We start from the raw sequence: 12,683 nt of genomic DNA, 5'->3' as shown, positions 1-12,683 counted from the left end.
ATATTCCCATGGCAAAAACCACTTTCAGAGATCTGTAATTCTGTGTATATTCCCATGGGGACAGTAGAATGTGTGAATATAAACCACCCTGCACACCACACCTTTGGCAGGTCATCTGTCCTTTCAGATGTGCACAGCCCTTCCTTGCGCTCAGAGGTTACAGAAACCAGCTAAGCATCAGTCCTGAGGACACCAGTGCCCTGAGAAGCTTCATTTGGGACCCCCACCTGTGCGCTGTTTCCCCAGGGGTACAGGGACTGCCCTCAAGCTCAGGCCTGGGCCTTCGGTCCTGGCCTGAGTGGTGTGGTAGGTCTGCCTGTCTCCTTTTCTGTCTCCAGCCTTGTTTCCTGCATGGACCGTGAACCTATGTTGTAGATAGTGTTTCTTCTGTCTTGTCCTGTCCCTGACTCCATCTCCTTTTGCTCCTAACTGGACCCCAGGTGGCCCTTGGACCTGTTTCATCATTCTCCTTGCTTGGGACTGTCAGTGGACCTTGTCACCAGCACACAGCTCTGCCTGCCATGTTCAGATACGGTGGGACTGCACCCCATAAGTCCCCTAGGGTCTCCTGCTCTTCCACTCTTGGAGTAGCCAGCCCCCTGATGCACCCTGAGACCAGAACACATTTTACCGAGTCATTTCTGGTGAGAAAGTAGCCAGAAGAGGTGGAACAAACTACCTGCAAGATCGCTGTCTCCTTTTGAAGCTGAAACAGTTGTAAAGGTGAAAACGTGAGAGCACAGGCTTAGAGCATTTCTTTTCTTGCTGGTGGTATTTTAGGAGTTTTTTGTTTTGTTTTTTAAAGCTGTTCCTGCCTGACACCAGCCACCCACAGTACTGGTAAACAACACATGGCACATAGCAAAAATTCTCTTTTCTGTCTCTATACTTGCCACAGGAGCAGCAATATGGGAGGTGGTGGTGATACCATTGGTGGTGGTCGCTATCTGTATTGCTGATACGGGTTCTTGCAATGAAAGGGATCCTAAAGTGAAGGGATAAGATCTTGTCAAAAAATAAGTACTGTCTTCCTTTTTGTGGCAGTCAATAACTTCTTTTATCTCAGGTCAATGATAACGGTTTCCATCCTGTACTTCGTAAATTGTCAAAGTACTATCCTCCCCTTCTGTCCCTCATGTGGAGGAAGGTCTCTAGGAACGTTCAAAATCCCTACAAAAACCCCTTGATTTTAGAAAAGTTAGACCAGTATTGTTGATTACTGTTGTCTTCCCTTCTATTGCAGCTTTGCCTATACATCTTTGTGTTGTCTCTTTTCTTAAGTTTAAACTATAAGCTCCTCTTTGTTTTGTGTTTGTGTGGCACAGTTCATAAGACTTTTTATCTCTGTAGCTACAGTGATGTAATTTACAACATGTTTTTCCTGCAGAAGAAAATGCTACTGGTATGTCTTCTCCATTGCCCATAGTGGATCAGAGCATCTGTCCATGAAGATTCAAAGTCCTTATCAACAGTAGCTCTCATTGTTTCAGAAAAAAAATCTGGAGAAGATTATTATATTACATTTTTCCTAGATGTTTATTATGTTGTGCCTTCAAACAGGAGTGTTTCTGTGCTTTGTGATTGATGTTTATTGTTATTAATTCAGATACGTTTATTATAAATATTAATGTTTCATAATGTTCTTAACATCAGTGTTAATGCCATAGCAGGCACTACTGGATAATTGTGTATGATGTGAAACTATATAATCTCAAATTACCCAAATTTTTTCCCCTGAGTCTCACTGTGTATTCCCTTGTTCTTTTATTAGGAAACCAAATTAATAGTTCTTAATCTGTCCAGTCTCTCCTCTTGACTGTTTCAGATTTTTTCATGTGCCTCTCAAACCTCCTGTTGGATTTAAAAAAAAAAAAAAAAAGAATAAGAAAACCCACAGACTTCAGATGTTTTCCTTTATATTTTTTTTTTCAGTTAGCAATTTCAATCCATTACTTCAATGGTTTTCTGTTGTTGTAGGATAAAGTGGTGAGAACTGAACAGTGTTTCGCAGTGGAAAGCACATGTTAGTTCATGTACTACTCATCTTCTAATTCCTTATACATCTTAATATAACTTAATTTGCATTTTTACTGCTTTTTTTTACTGTCACTACTTACTGAGCACACAGTGTGCCTTCATGAAGGTGTCTAGCTTTTCCCCTTTTTTTGAGTTAGTAATTTATTTATGACCCTGTTAAAAAAAAAAAAGTATGAGTGCTTATAATTTTCACTATTTATTACTTTGCTGTTATTAACCCTAAATATAATGCATCATCATGTTTCTTCTTCTTAAGTCAGTTCTTCTGAGGGGGATACATATATATGAAATTATTGTTTGGATTACAATTTGTTTGTCTTGCCAAAGTGCATAGAGTCCTTATCACAGATCAGGTGCCAGCTGTTTTGGATGCTCTGTGAATGCAGCATAAAACCCAAATCCTACATTTCAACTCATTTGCAAGCTACAGAAGTCAGGATTATTAATCAAAACCTCACTGTGCCACTGTTTCTGCTTCTTTAGAGTACAGCATTTGCTACTTCAAATGTTTAAAATCTTTTCCTACTGCTATGTTTGATTAGTTCAAATAGATATATTTGTTGTTTGTCAGTGTTACAATTTTATTAGATTTTATTGGCAGCTTGCTTTGCATCAGTGTTACGTGCCATTTTTCCTGAATTTGTGTTCTGCATTTTGTACCATGATTTGTATAATGTGAAAGTTGTTTCCGTATGAATTGGATTTTGTTTTTCTCTCAATAGAGAATGTTTTTATTAGACTCTATGTAATCCTCTGCATATGACAAATCTTTTCCTACCTCATTAATGTGATGTACTCTGGTTTACAGCCCGCTGTGATCACAGCCTAGTAACTTCTGTCATTCTACTGCATTTCAGTTTTACTTGTTATGTCTTTCTCTTCTTACATGGCAGAGTAATTTTCTCTCTCTTTTATCCTACATTGGTCTCTTGAGCCCCAGATGTTACCAGTCTAAAAATGGGACAGAAATTAACCCTGAACTCAGAAGACCCCCAAACGCTCTCTTTTAATGCTTTCACAGGCTACCGTGTATGAATGCAACATGCAACTCCATGCCTCTCACAGGGAGAACGTTTTGAAAGGGGCCAGGGCTGTATCACAGCGCTGTCATTTCCACATCACTCTGCTGTGATGGATACCTGGAGTAATGATGGGCTGCACAAATAAACCAGTTATCCAGATTCTCCATCTGTTTTCCCCCCCCACTCTTTTCCTTTGCCTTGTAGGCAGTGTTGTTCTGTCTATAGCCAGCTTGCACCAGTAGCCAGCCTTACACCAGTTATGTACTTGGGGTTTATCATCCACTTGCCAGCAATTGCACATTATTTCCATACCACAGCTTCAAAATCTATCCCTGTCTTCAGAGCTCCAGACAGGCCTTGCTCTCTTGCATTGCCTTGGTTAGAGGGCTGCCCTGTGCTCCAAAGGGTACTGTGAATGGGGGGAAGGAGGATCTGCAGGCAGAGAGTGGTCGAGAGAAAAATCCCAGGCAGAGCTGTTTCCTAGTAAACTGTGTTTCCACTTCTACCAGTGTCTTCAGTTGTCAAAAATAATGTGCTGTGTGATGGGGAATTTGTGTAGCAAGGAGATGTAGGATGGTTCCTGTGTTTACAGCAGCTAGGTGTATGATGCAATATGTGGAGACACTGGGTGTCCCTAGGCTTTGTCAGCATAGCTGTGAGCGCGGGTTCTCCGCTGTCCTCTAGTTCATCTGTCTCAGGGAGCTGTTGCCTCCATCTCTGAGCTTCAGTGGGGTCAGGGAAAGTCTAGGCAATCAAGACGATGTAACATGTATTTTTATTTAGGCGGGGGCTGGGGAAAGGGCTGCCCAGTTTGTAAGAACTTCATTGTAATGGATTAACTTTCCTCTTGAATGATTACATATGGTACATTCAAATGAGAGATTGCAAAGCAGGCTGGCAGCCCGAGCAGAGCAATTAAAAGGCCCTGTGTGGGCAGGGAGTCGGTGAGAGGGCCGCGCTCCCTTGGCACGGCCTCCTCCAGCGGGTTGGGTGTCGGAGGCTCCTTGTTGCCCGCGTTTCCTGCCGGAGCAAGCCCTCCCTCCTCCCGAGTGCTCCAGTAGGTCACTAATGAACCTCAGCGGGAAAAGACAAAATGCAGTTCATGAATAGCTTTACAGTCACCCTTCTCCTGCCCACCCTGCTCTCTGTCCTGGGAATGTGCTGCCCACACAGTGACCAGAGAGGAATCTGGAAGCATTTGCAAGATAATGACATATCAAATGTTCCATTCTCACACTTTCTTCTTGTATTTTCAAAACTGTTTACATATTTCCTTTCAGTTTGCATGAATAAGCACATCACTCCGAGACTAAAAAGGGGGAAATGCATTTGCAAATGTGCGAAGCCACATAACTGTAATAAATTACTTTTATTACGTATGGTGTGTTTATTTTCTGGAAGCCTGTTGTGCATTGCTCCGACAAGTAGCCTTTCCTGTTTGCTTGCTGCTGTTTACCAGGCTGGCCATCTTCCCAAAGTAATCCTCATCCAAATTCTCCACTTGACAGATGCTCGCCGAGAGCCTTTTTGATCCTCAGATGCTCAGTGTCATCTTGTCAAGCAGACAGCAAAAGGTAGGGACTAGGTTTTCTCCCTAGGAATTTGGTGTCTCACCATATTTTTAAGTAATATGATTTTTATCTGGTTTATGATGTTTTTAGAAAGATATAAAGTTACAGCTCAAGGCACAGTTGTCTCACTTGTGAACACAGTTTCAGCCAACTAGTAAGCACAGGTGGAGATCATTTATATCACCCTCCTTGGGCTGTCACAGCTTTTGGGTACTTGAGCGGTGCTGTTGCATGCTTTTCTGTAGTTACTGGTTTTCCTGGTAAGTGCCAAGTTCCTTCTATTTTCCTTTACTGTTTGGGAGGATTGGGAAGGTATACTATCAAAGTGCTTTGGCTTCTTTATTTTTGAATGACAAAAGCTACAGAAGCATAATTACGTTATTTTTACTGCTGCCTAAATAGTATTTCTCACTCTCTCTTCTTGTCCACCATTGCCTGTATTTGACCTAGTGGGTTTTGTTTCAGTCTAGAAATGAACTCTTTCACCTTTTGTAAGGTAGATAGTTTTGGAGTTACTAAGCTTAAGTTATTCCCTACGACAGTCAGGAGTGATTTAAGGTGTTACGCAGTATGAGAAAAGGTCTTGCTTTGAAGACTTTCAACTTAAAGTTGAAAAGGAGGTGGCAAAGATTAAAGGGAAGTTTTTCTACTTTCTGTTGCTGTTTTTCCTTGTCTACAGTGGGGAAAACCTGTTCAGTACTGTTGGGATTAAATGCAGAGAAGAGCTGACAATAAAATTTTCTCTTCCTCTTGAAAGAAACGATTTTTCAGATGGTTCAGAGTCAATTTGGAGAGCTAAAACAACCCTTCACATTATGGTGGCCTGTCTGTGCCTGTCATACCCCTAGCCTTCTCTGAGGAGCTTCAGCAGAGCCAGCTAAAGTGATCCTAAGTGTCTAGAAATAACCTTTGTGCAGTCCTTCCCACAGCTGGGAAACTGATAGCATTCATTTATTCCTCTGCTCATAACTATCAGTGTGCGCAGAAGGGAGAGGCTTGCTCTTCCTTCCCGAAACTTTCTGTCTCTAGAAGTTTCTGTCCTCTCAGGATACGATGACTGTATTAATGAATTCATCAATCACAATAATCTGATTAAATTGATGGGGGAGAGGGATCCAGCAGATGAAACAAACAGATTATTTTAAGATATGAGATACTCAATTAGTGATTGACTCGCTCAGCATTTAAATGGAAATGTTGCACAAGAGATTTTACTGGTAACCAACATAATAAATTATACTATATGGTTTTTCATCTAAGAGAAAGGCTCATGCACTGTTACAGGGACCTGTAAATAAAACAGAGGCAAAGTATTACACATAAGAAATATGAGGTATATATTCATATTTTTTTAATGTGCATATGCACGTGTGTGTGTGTGTGCATTTTGCTTAGTAACGGACTGGGATATGGACAGTGCTATGGAGAGATTAGCATGGATTTTAAGCCTTGTACAGATACTTTGGCCACGACCTGGTGAATGTGTTTTCAGGCATATAGGAAACTGAGACTTGAGTAGGAAGGGAGTTGCTTCATGTCGCTGAGGTTGCAGGGGCAATCCCCTAGAGTACAGAGATAATGGAAGGGAAGCTTTCTGTCAGGGAGCATATGTTTTTGTGACGATTACACTGTGTATAGATTAGGGCTTCTGGGAGGGAGGGAATGGGAAGATGTGCTTGGAACATAGGGCCATCTGCCAGTGCCTTGGCATAGTCATTTCATTAATGAGAAGCTTATTAGCTTGAGTCCAGCTGAGATAGACAAGAAAGGCAGCAAAAGGGACAGAAAACTGTCATCCAGCCACCATTGAAACAGGGAAGAGATGGCTCTGATAACTTGTAAAATCTGATTTTGTTAAAAGAACTATTCTCATTCTGCCTGGTAAGAAGGTATCAGTCTTATTGTTGCTGAAAAAAATGTTTTCCTTAATTTTGTGATGCAGTGTGGGACGCCCTTCAGTAGGGAAAATATATAACTGAGGGTGAGCTGGAATTGACAAGAAGGTACTAGGAAAAAAGGAAACAACAGTGATTTTTAGTGGGAAATTGGTTTTGCATCAAATGACTGCCTTTTCCCTTTGGTAAACACTTGAAGGTGCCCTGTATTGAATGTTGGATATTTAATGCTTGTGGCAACAAAGGATGACACCTGGAAGACACAACTTTGAGAGCACCACAGTCCCAGCACTGGCTATGCCAGCAACCTCAGAGAGCTCACAGTCTGGCCTGTGCTCCATATGAAACAAAAAATCGGGGGGGTGCTCAGGGTGGGCAGAAAATAGTGCCCCAGAAGCAAAAAGGCAGCGGTTAGGAGCCTGTGAACTCTCTTTGTGAGACTTCATGCTCCTGATTCTGCTGCTGACATATAAGTGCCTGAGCTTGTGCTCTGTTCCATAGTTTTGCTGTCATGTAAATCATAAAAATTATACTTAGCCTGTTTTAGGGAGAGCTTTGCTATCATTCTGTTGACACAAGGCTCAAATGCTGCTGTATTTAAAGAGTTTTTTTTCTTTTGACAGTTGAGTCAGACTTGAGTCTGGGTGAGGGTGAAATGGCAGAGCCTTTGCCTGGAGAAAATGGTGATTAGAAGTACAAAGTGGTTTGAGTGTTGGTACTTGGGAAATTATTTCCCTTTTGTCTGGTTTTATACTGTTCAGGTTGGACTGGTAGTTAAGCTGAAGGGAAGGAATAAGAAAAAAAAGTGTTTCCCATGAAAAGCCCTATAATCTGCAGCTGCCTAGGTCCACGGGAGCATGGATGTGTTCAGGACACAGAGTGAGTGTTATGCAGTTCACTGGCAAGATGGGTCTGGTAAATAAAGCTGGACAAGGGCAATTCCTGTTTGTACTACTAGAATAAAAAAGTCAGTTTCCCCTGATGTTTTTGCTGATTTATGAGGTAACTCAGATGGAGCATTGTCTCTGACTTTGTCTATTGTAAATCTGTTGAAACAAAAGGAACATACATTTTCAAAAAATGAGTAGAAAAATATAGCTTAGGAGTGTCAAAACATCTAAGCAGAGTGAGCCTTAACTGAAAGGGGTTTGGTTAGTCATCTACTTTGCAAATACTCTTTTTGTATTGAGGAGAGGAGAAGATTAGCGAGATGAAAATCTATGTTATTACAGAGATAAGAATGGGCTATGGTTGGGTCCCAAAGGAGAAAGAAGAAGTTTTTAAATATTATTAAAAAAACCCAACCCTTTGCTGTGATTCATGTGTAATGCTTAAACAATTCTATGCCAAATGCATAATTATAATACCATACAGCATGATGTTTACATATGTAAATGTATGTACAAATGTGGGCAAAATGTATGTACAAATGTGGGCACAACATAAATTTAAATCTCGACCCTGTGCTTGTTGAATTCAGTGGAAATACTTCTGATGGTTGTGACAAGCATTAGATCAGACTCTCAGACTGACGTGTAAATGTGGTCTAAAACTCAAACTGAAGCTACTACTTTTGCATAATTTTTTCTACCTGCCTTAAAATGGAGCAGAGTTGATTGAAAGTCTTAAAAAAAATTAAAAAAAACCCCAGACCCTGCTGTGTTTCATCTACTGAAACACTGTTTGATAGTATCCTAGAGTGATAATATTCAATTGCCATGTCGCATGCTTTTTAAACTGACAGTTCATGTATTTTCTCTCTCAAGTAGTGGAAGAATATTGTTGGTCCCACAAGGGCATGGTAGGTCAGGGTTTTGGCTTGGTCTACGAGTCTAAAAGTCTTTGCACTTAGTGAAGCCATAAAGAAACCTCCAGCTGGCTGGATGCCTCTCTTAAAAACACAAATGTGGCCTTATTCTGAAATGATGCTCAGGCGAAGTTGTGTATGCTTCAGTCTCTTGGGATGAGAGAGGAGTGGGAGGGGGGCCTTCACTGATGTTCCAGTGAAGCCAGGAAAGTCAGATGTTTGCACGAAACCACAGGGAATTTAATCACTGATTGACTCAGAATCACTGTGAAAGGGTAGAATAAGATGGGGGGAAGAGAAAGAAGGAAGGCAGCAGACAGCTTTTAACTTGAGGTATGAAAAGAAATTAAGAAGGAAGTAGAAATTTTCATTTCATTGCAAGCACAAAAGCTCCCTTAGCTGTTGATGTGAACTATGAAATTCTGGAGCTCCATGCAGTGTTTTGCTTCCAGCAACAGAGTACAGAGCTGAGTGCCTGCATTGGGAGTGTTATGTACAGCTTTGCTTTAGTGCCTTTCTGGGTCAATGACTCTCAAACAAAGCCGCACAGAGCTGCTTTAGTTGCGCTTCCATGAGTCAATCTGTAAGTAGTGACACTTCTGCCTATCGTAACCCAGTGTCCTAGAGAATCTGCAGGCTTTTTTGACTACTAATCTCAAAGCATTTATGGTGTTCCTTGAACTCAGGTTGGTTGATCATGTGTACCTTTTTTCAGATGCCATTCTTCCTGACAATGCAACCACAGTCAGATTGTTGACTTCAAAAGACCAAGTGAAAGGATGGGGCCAAGTCCTTGCACCTGTAGCACTGAAAGAATTTTGATACTCTTCTCCTCACATTGTTCTGGCACTACTCTCAGTAGCCACAATCTGTAGTGTTGTCTCATGGAAACTAAGGAGAAAGAGAATTACTGGTTCATGCAAGGATTTTTTCTGGGCATAATGAACAATAGGACCAAGCAGCTGCATCACATTCTTTTAAAATCCATTTGCGTACCAAGTTGTTTTACCTCTGCATCCCAGAAAATATAAAGGAAGAGGGATGGTATGCAGAGTTAAAATAGTGCATTTAAATATTCTTCAAAACAAAATCACATGATAGTGGAGACTTCTGTGGATGGATCAGGTATCTATTTCCATTAGTGGGAAGGTTCGGTAACGCTTTGAGCATTTATATAGCCAATCTCAGTGGTGATTGGGAGCCCCCAGGGAGGAGGGAACAGTCTGTTCAACTTTGTGCGTTCATCACCAGCTGATTGCACCTGCAGCCTTCACCATCAGCGGCTGGGTATAGAGGCGTTTTGGAGAGCAGCAGCAGTGAGGAGTAGAGCTTGAGAAAACTGTGTGGAAAGAGAAAGAAAGCAATCATACCTCACGGTGTGGGAAAGATCTTGAAGATAGATGTCTGTTTCTGAGCGTAGGCTAAGCTGAATTTGGGGCTGAACATTGGCTAAGCATGTAAAAGGTAATTGAGTAAGAAGTTTTGATTTCTTTTTTCCCCTTATCCCCCTGAAAGCATGAATTACTTTTACCTGTTTTCGCTGTTTCCATGTATGCAAATTTCCTTCCTCTCACCTACTGAAAAAGGCAAAATGCACCTAATTAAACAGGTGTGGATACAGCCCATCTGCTAACAAGTCTTATCCTTTCGCAATTTGGCTTCAAGATAGCATATTTGTTCTTCCAGATTTGGATTTACTTCAGCTTTGTGTGTTCGCATCCAGGAAGAAGCCCTGTAGCTGCAATTTTTATTTGGTTTATGGGATGGAGTACCTCTTCTCACTATGTATCTTTTCTGTACAGCCAGCTGTGCTATGGCCACTTATTGGGCATCTTGGAAGTTACTACTATGAATCTCAAAGTGCGTACAAGGAAAGCTGTTTAAACAGCACATTAGAACTGAATTATGGGCAGAAGTCCATTTTCTTTATTGCAGCATGTCTTTACAGTCATATCAAACATGTTTTATACCTTTTATTCAGGTATAGATTATTGGCTTTATTGGTTTTCTCCTTTATAAAAAATGAACAATGTTAATTTTAGTTTTAATTAGTTCCTTGGTGGGAGTGAATCATAACTTGGAATTGCCAATTCATAACATTGTAGGCACCTTTGTGGGGTTAAGCGATGAGCTGTTTATACTTTATTTTTTCCTCCACATCATCTTAGATATTGGAGGAATCTCCTCTGCAATGTAGAGTGCACTTCACTTTATGATAAAAGACAGAGATAAAAGTAAGCATAAGGAGCCTGAAGAGGCAACACTGTCCGGATCAAATATTGACAATGATAAATGAAAAATGTAGAGAAGGAATTACATGGACTTAAAGTCAGCAGGCTTCTGACTTAATTTGCTTTATTCAACAGAGGAATAGAATGAGAGAAATAAATGACCTGCTTCCTCTTGAAACTCTCCATGGTAGCTGTCAACCTCACTGTAAATTGGGGGTCACCATTGAGGCACAAAGCCTTTACATAGCTTTCTGTTGCCATTAAGTTAATTCCTGTGGGATTTGGGCTCCTAGGTGTTTTCAGGCTGTCTGGAAACCTAACATATGATTGCCTTTCATTAATCTGGTTATTTGTTTGCCTTTTTGTAATGCTATTTTTCTTAAGATAACAATGGCTTTATGACTGGCATAGGGGAGATAAGGCATTGCTTTGTCTGTTAGAGCCATGGTTTATTAGGACCAGGGAAAGATTTGTACCAAACTAGGTGTCTTTAGTTCTTCTGGGTGCTCTTAATTTTGAATGCTTTGGGGAGGAGTAGCCTAAACAAGCCATGAGCAGAATTGTTTAAATGATCTGAATGGGGTGAAAGGTTTGAATACAGCACTCTGCTACTTTGACCCAGTACTTCAGAGAATGCTGAATGCTGTGAACTTAATTACAGCATTGCTGTCACGAGGTAGTGGCTCTGTGGCAGGATGGAAACTGACAGTGTCTTAAGATATATCTGTCTAATACATAAATCATAATTTTTCCTTCTTCATGACCATTCTTTGCTTATTGAGGAACAGTGAGAAACAAGGCGGGGGGAGAGAATTGTAGCAATGGAAGTTCATCAGCTGAGAAGGCTATTTCCTTCCTACCTGCGTGATGAGAGCAGAAAGCAAAAGAGAACAAGGAGAGATCTTTTTCTAATATTTTAGTTGTAGTCATTCACCCTTTTTTACAAATTTATTGTCACAAAGATGGCATGATTTTAGCTGCTAGGCTGCAGCATTGGGAAGAAGGTTGTTACTGATCTCTTTTTTCCCCATTGGCCTTGATTGCAATTGGTTTTGCTTTTTTGCTTGTTGGGAGACATATAGCTGATAGGAGGAGAGAAAAGGACAGAGGCAAAGACAGCATTATGGTTTTAACACTTCACTGCTTGCATTGGCCTTTCTGAAAACTGGACTGCTGGAGCAGTCAGGGTCATGGGCATTTCAGAGCAGCACAGTTGCGAGAAAGCATTGCCATGCTGATGGCAGATGGGGACTAGGCCACATGCCCTCCATGCCATGAAAAGGCTTATTGGGAGGTATCTTTTCCTTTGTTGTGTGCAGACAGAGTGATGCCACGTAAGGACGTGCAAGATCTGAAGTAGGGCATTTGCTGAACGATGAACTGTGCTAAGCCGTTTGCTTTACGTTATTGAATTGATGCTGCTCCTTCCTCAGATGGCTCTGCCTTCTTCTTCTGTTGTGAAAGTTTCTCTGATGAATTATGTTGAAGACAACCCATCATACAAGAGGGAAGGGAGAAATTTAAGAGTTCAATTCTAGAACTTTGAAAATGAGACAGCTTTCTCTCATCAGAAATATGAATTCACTTAAGACCTTCACTGCGTCTCAGAAACCATTTCCCTTCTCAAACTGGTTCTGCTGGATGCACATGAATGAGCCATAAAGGAGCTATATGTGTTAAGGTAATCTGTTTTGATGGCAAATGTCCTTGATTAACTATTTCAAGTATATCCTTGCTGCCTAGTTTCCATTTCTTTCATTTCCTAGGAGGTCCTGACAGGGAATGCAATTTTCTCCATGGTGCTTCTTGCTTGAGCATTTGCAGTTTCTGATAGTGACTTTTTCTGATAATTGTTCCTTGGTTTCTCTCCTTCCCACATAGCTCTATGGCTTTTCTCTCCCTCGTCTCTATGTATATTTTCCCCTTTTTCCTGTCTGATTGCTGCAGTCCATCTATCCTTCCTCTCCATACCCACTAAAAGTCACCCCTGTCTTTGCTCTGTGTTGTCTTTGTGCAGCTTTGAACTGTAAAGCTACACAACTCTTCCAGTGATGTTATAAAGTATTTGTTATTCAGGAAGAAATGTAAACCTCAGGTCTCTGTGGTTTTTATTCTCTGTT

The 12,683-nt window shown here is 41.0% G+C and overlaps 1 protein-coding gene across 15 annotated transcripts in view; it reads left to right on the top strand.

The window, feature by feature from the left end:
- NDST2 (N-deacetylase and N-sulfotransferase 2) overlaps positions 1 to 12,683 on the top strand; it is a 137,755-nt gene that overhangs the window by 70,027 nt on the left and 55,045 nt on the right. For 4 of the 15 annotated variants that reach the window (XM_054831040.1, XM_054831034.1, XM_054831041.1 and 1 more), the window contains one exon: positions 4,568 to 4,633. The exons of 10 other annotated variants lie outside the window; for them this stretch is intronic. The gene's annotated coding sequence lies outside the window, so the exon portion shown is untranslated. Of the gene's footprint in view, positions 1 to 4,567; positions 4,634 to 12,012; positions 12,245 to 12,683 lie in introns of those variants that run through there. One more of the 15 variants, XM_054831046.1, reaches the window with a different exon arrangement.

This window comes from Grus americana, chromosome 7 (assembly GCF_028858705.1).
Source record: "Grus americana isolate bGruAme1 chromosome 7, bGruAme1.mat, whole genome shotgun sequence".
Lineage (NCBI taxonomy): Eukaryota > Metazoa > Chordata > Aves > Gruiformes > Gruidae > Grus > Grus americana.
The sequence above is the reverse complement of the archived record's forward strand: the minus strand, read 5'-3'. Positions and strand labels throughout refer to the sequence as shown.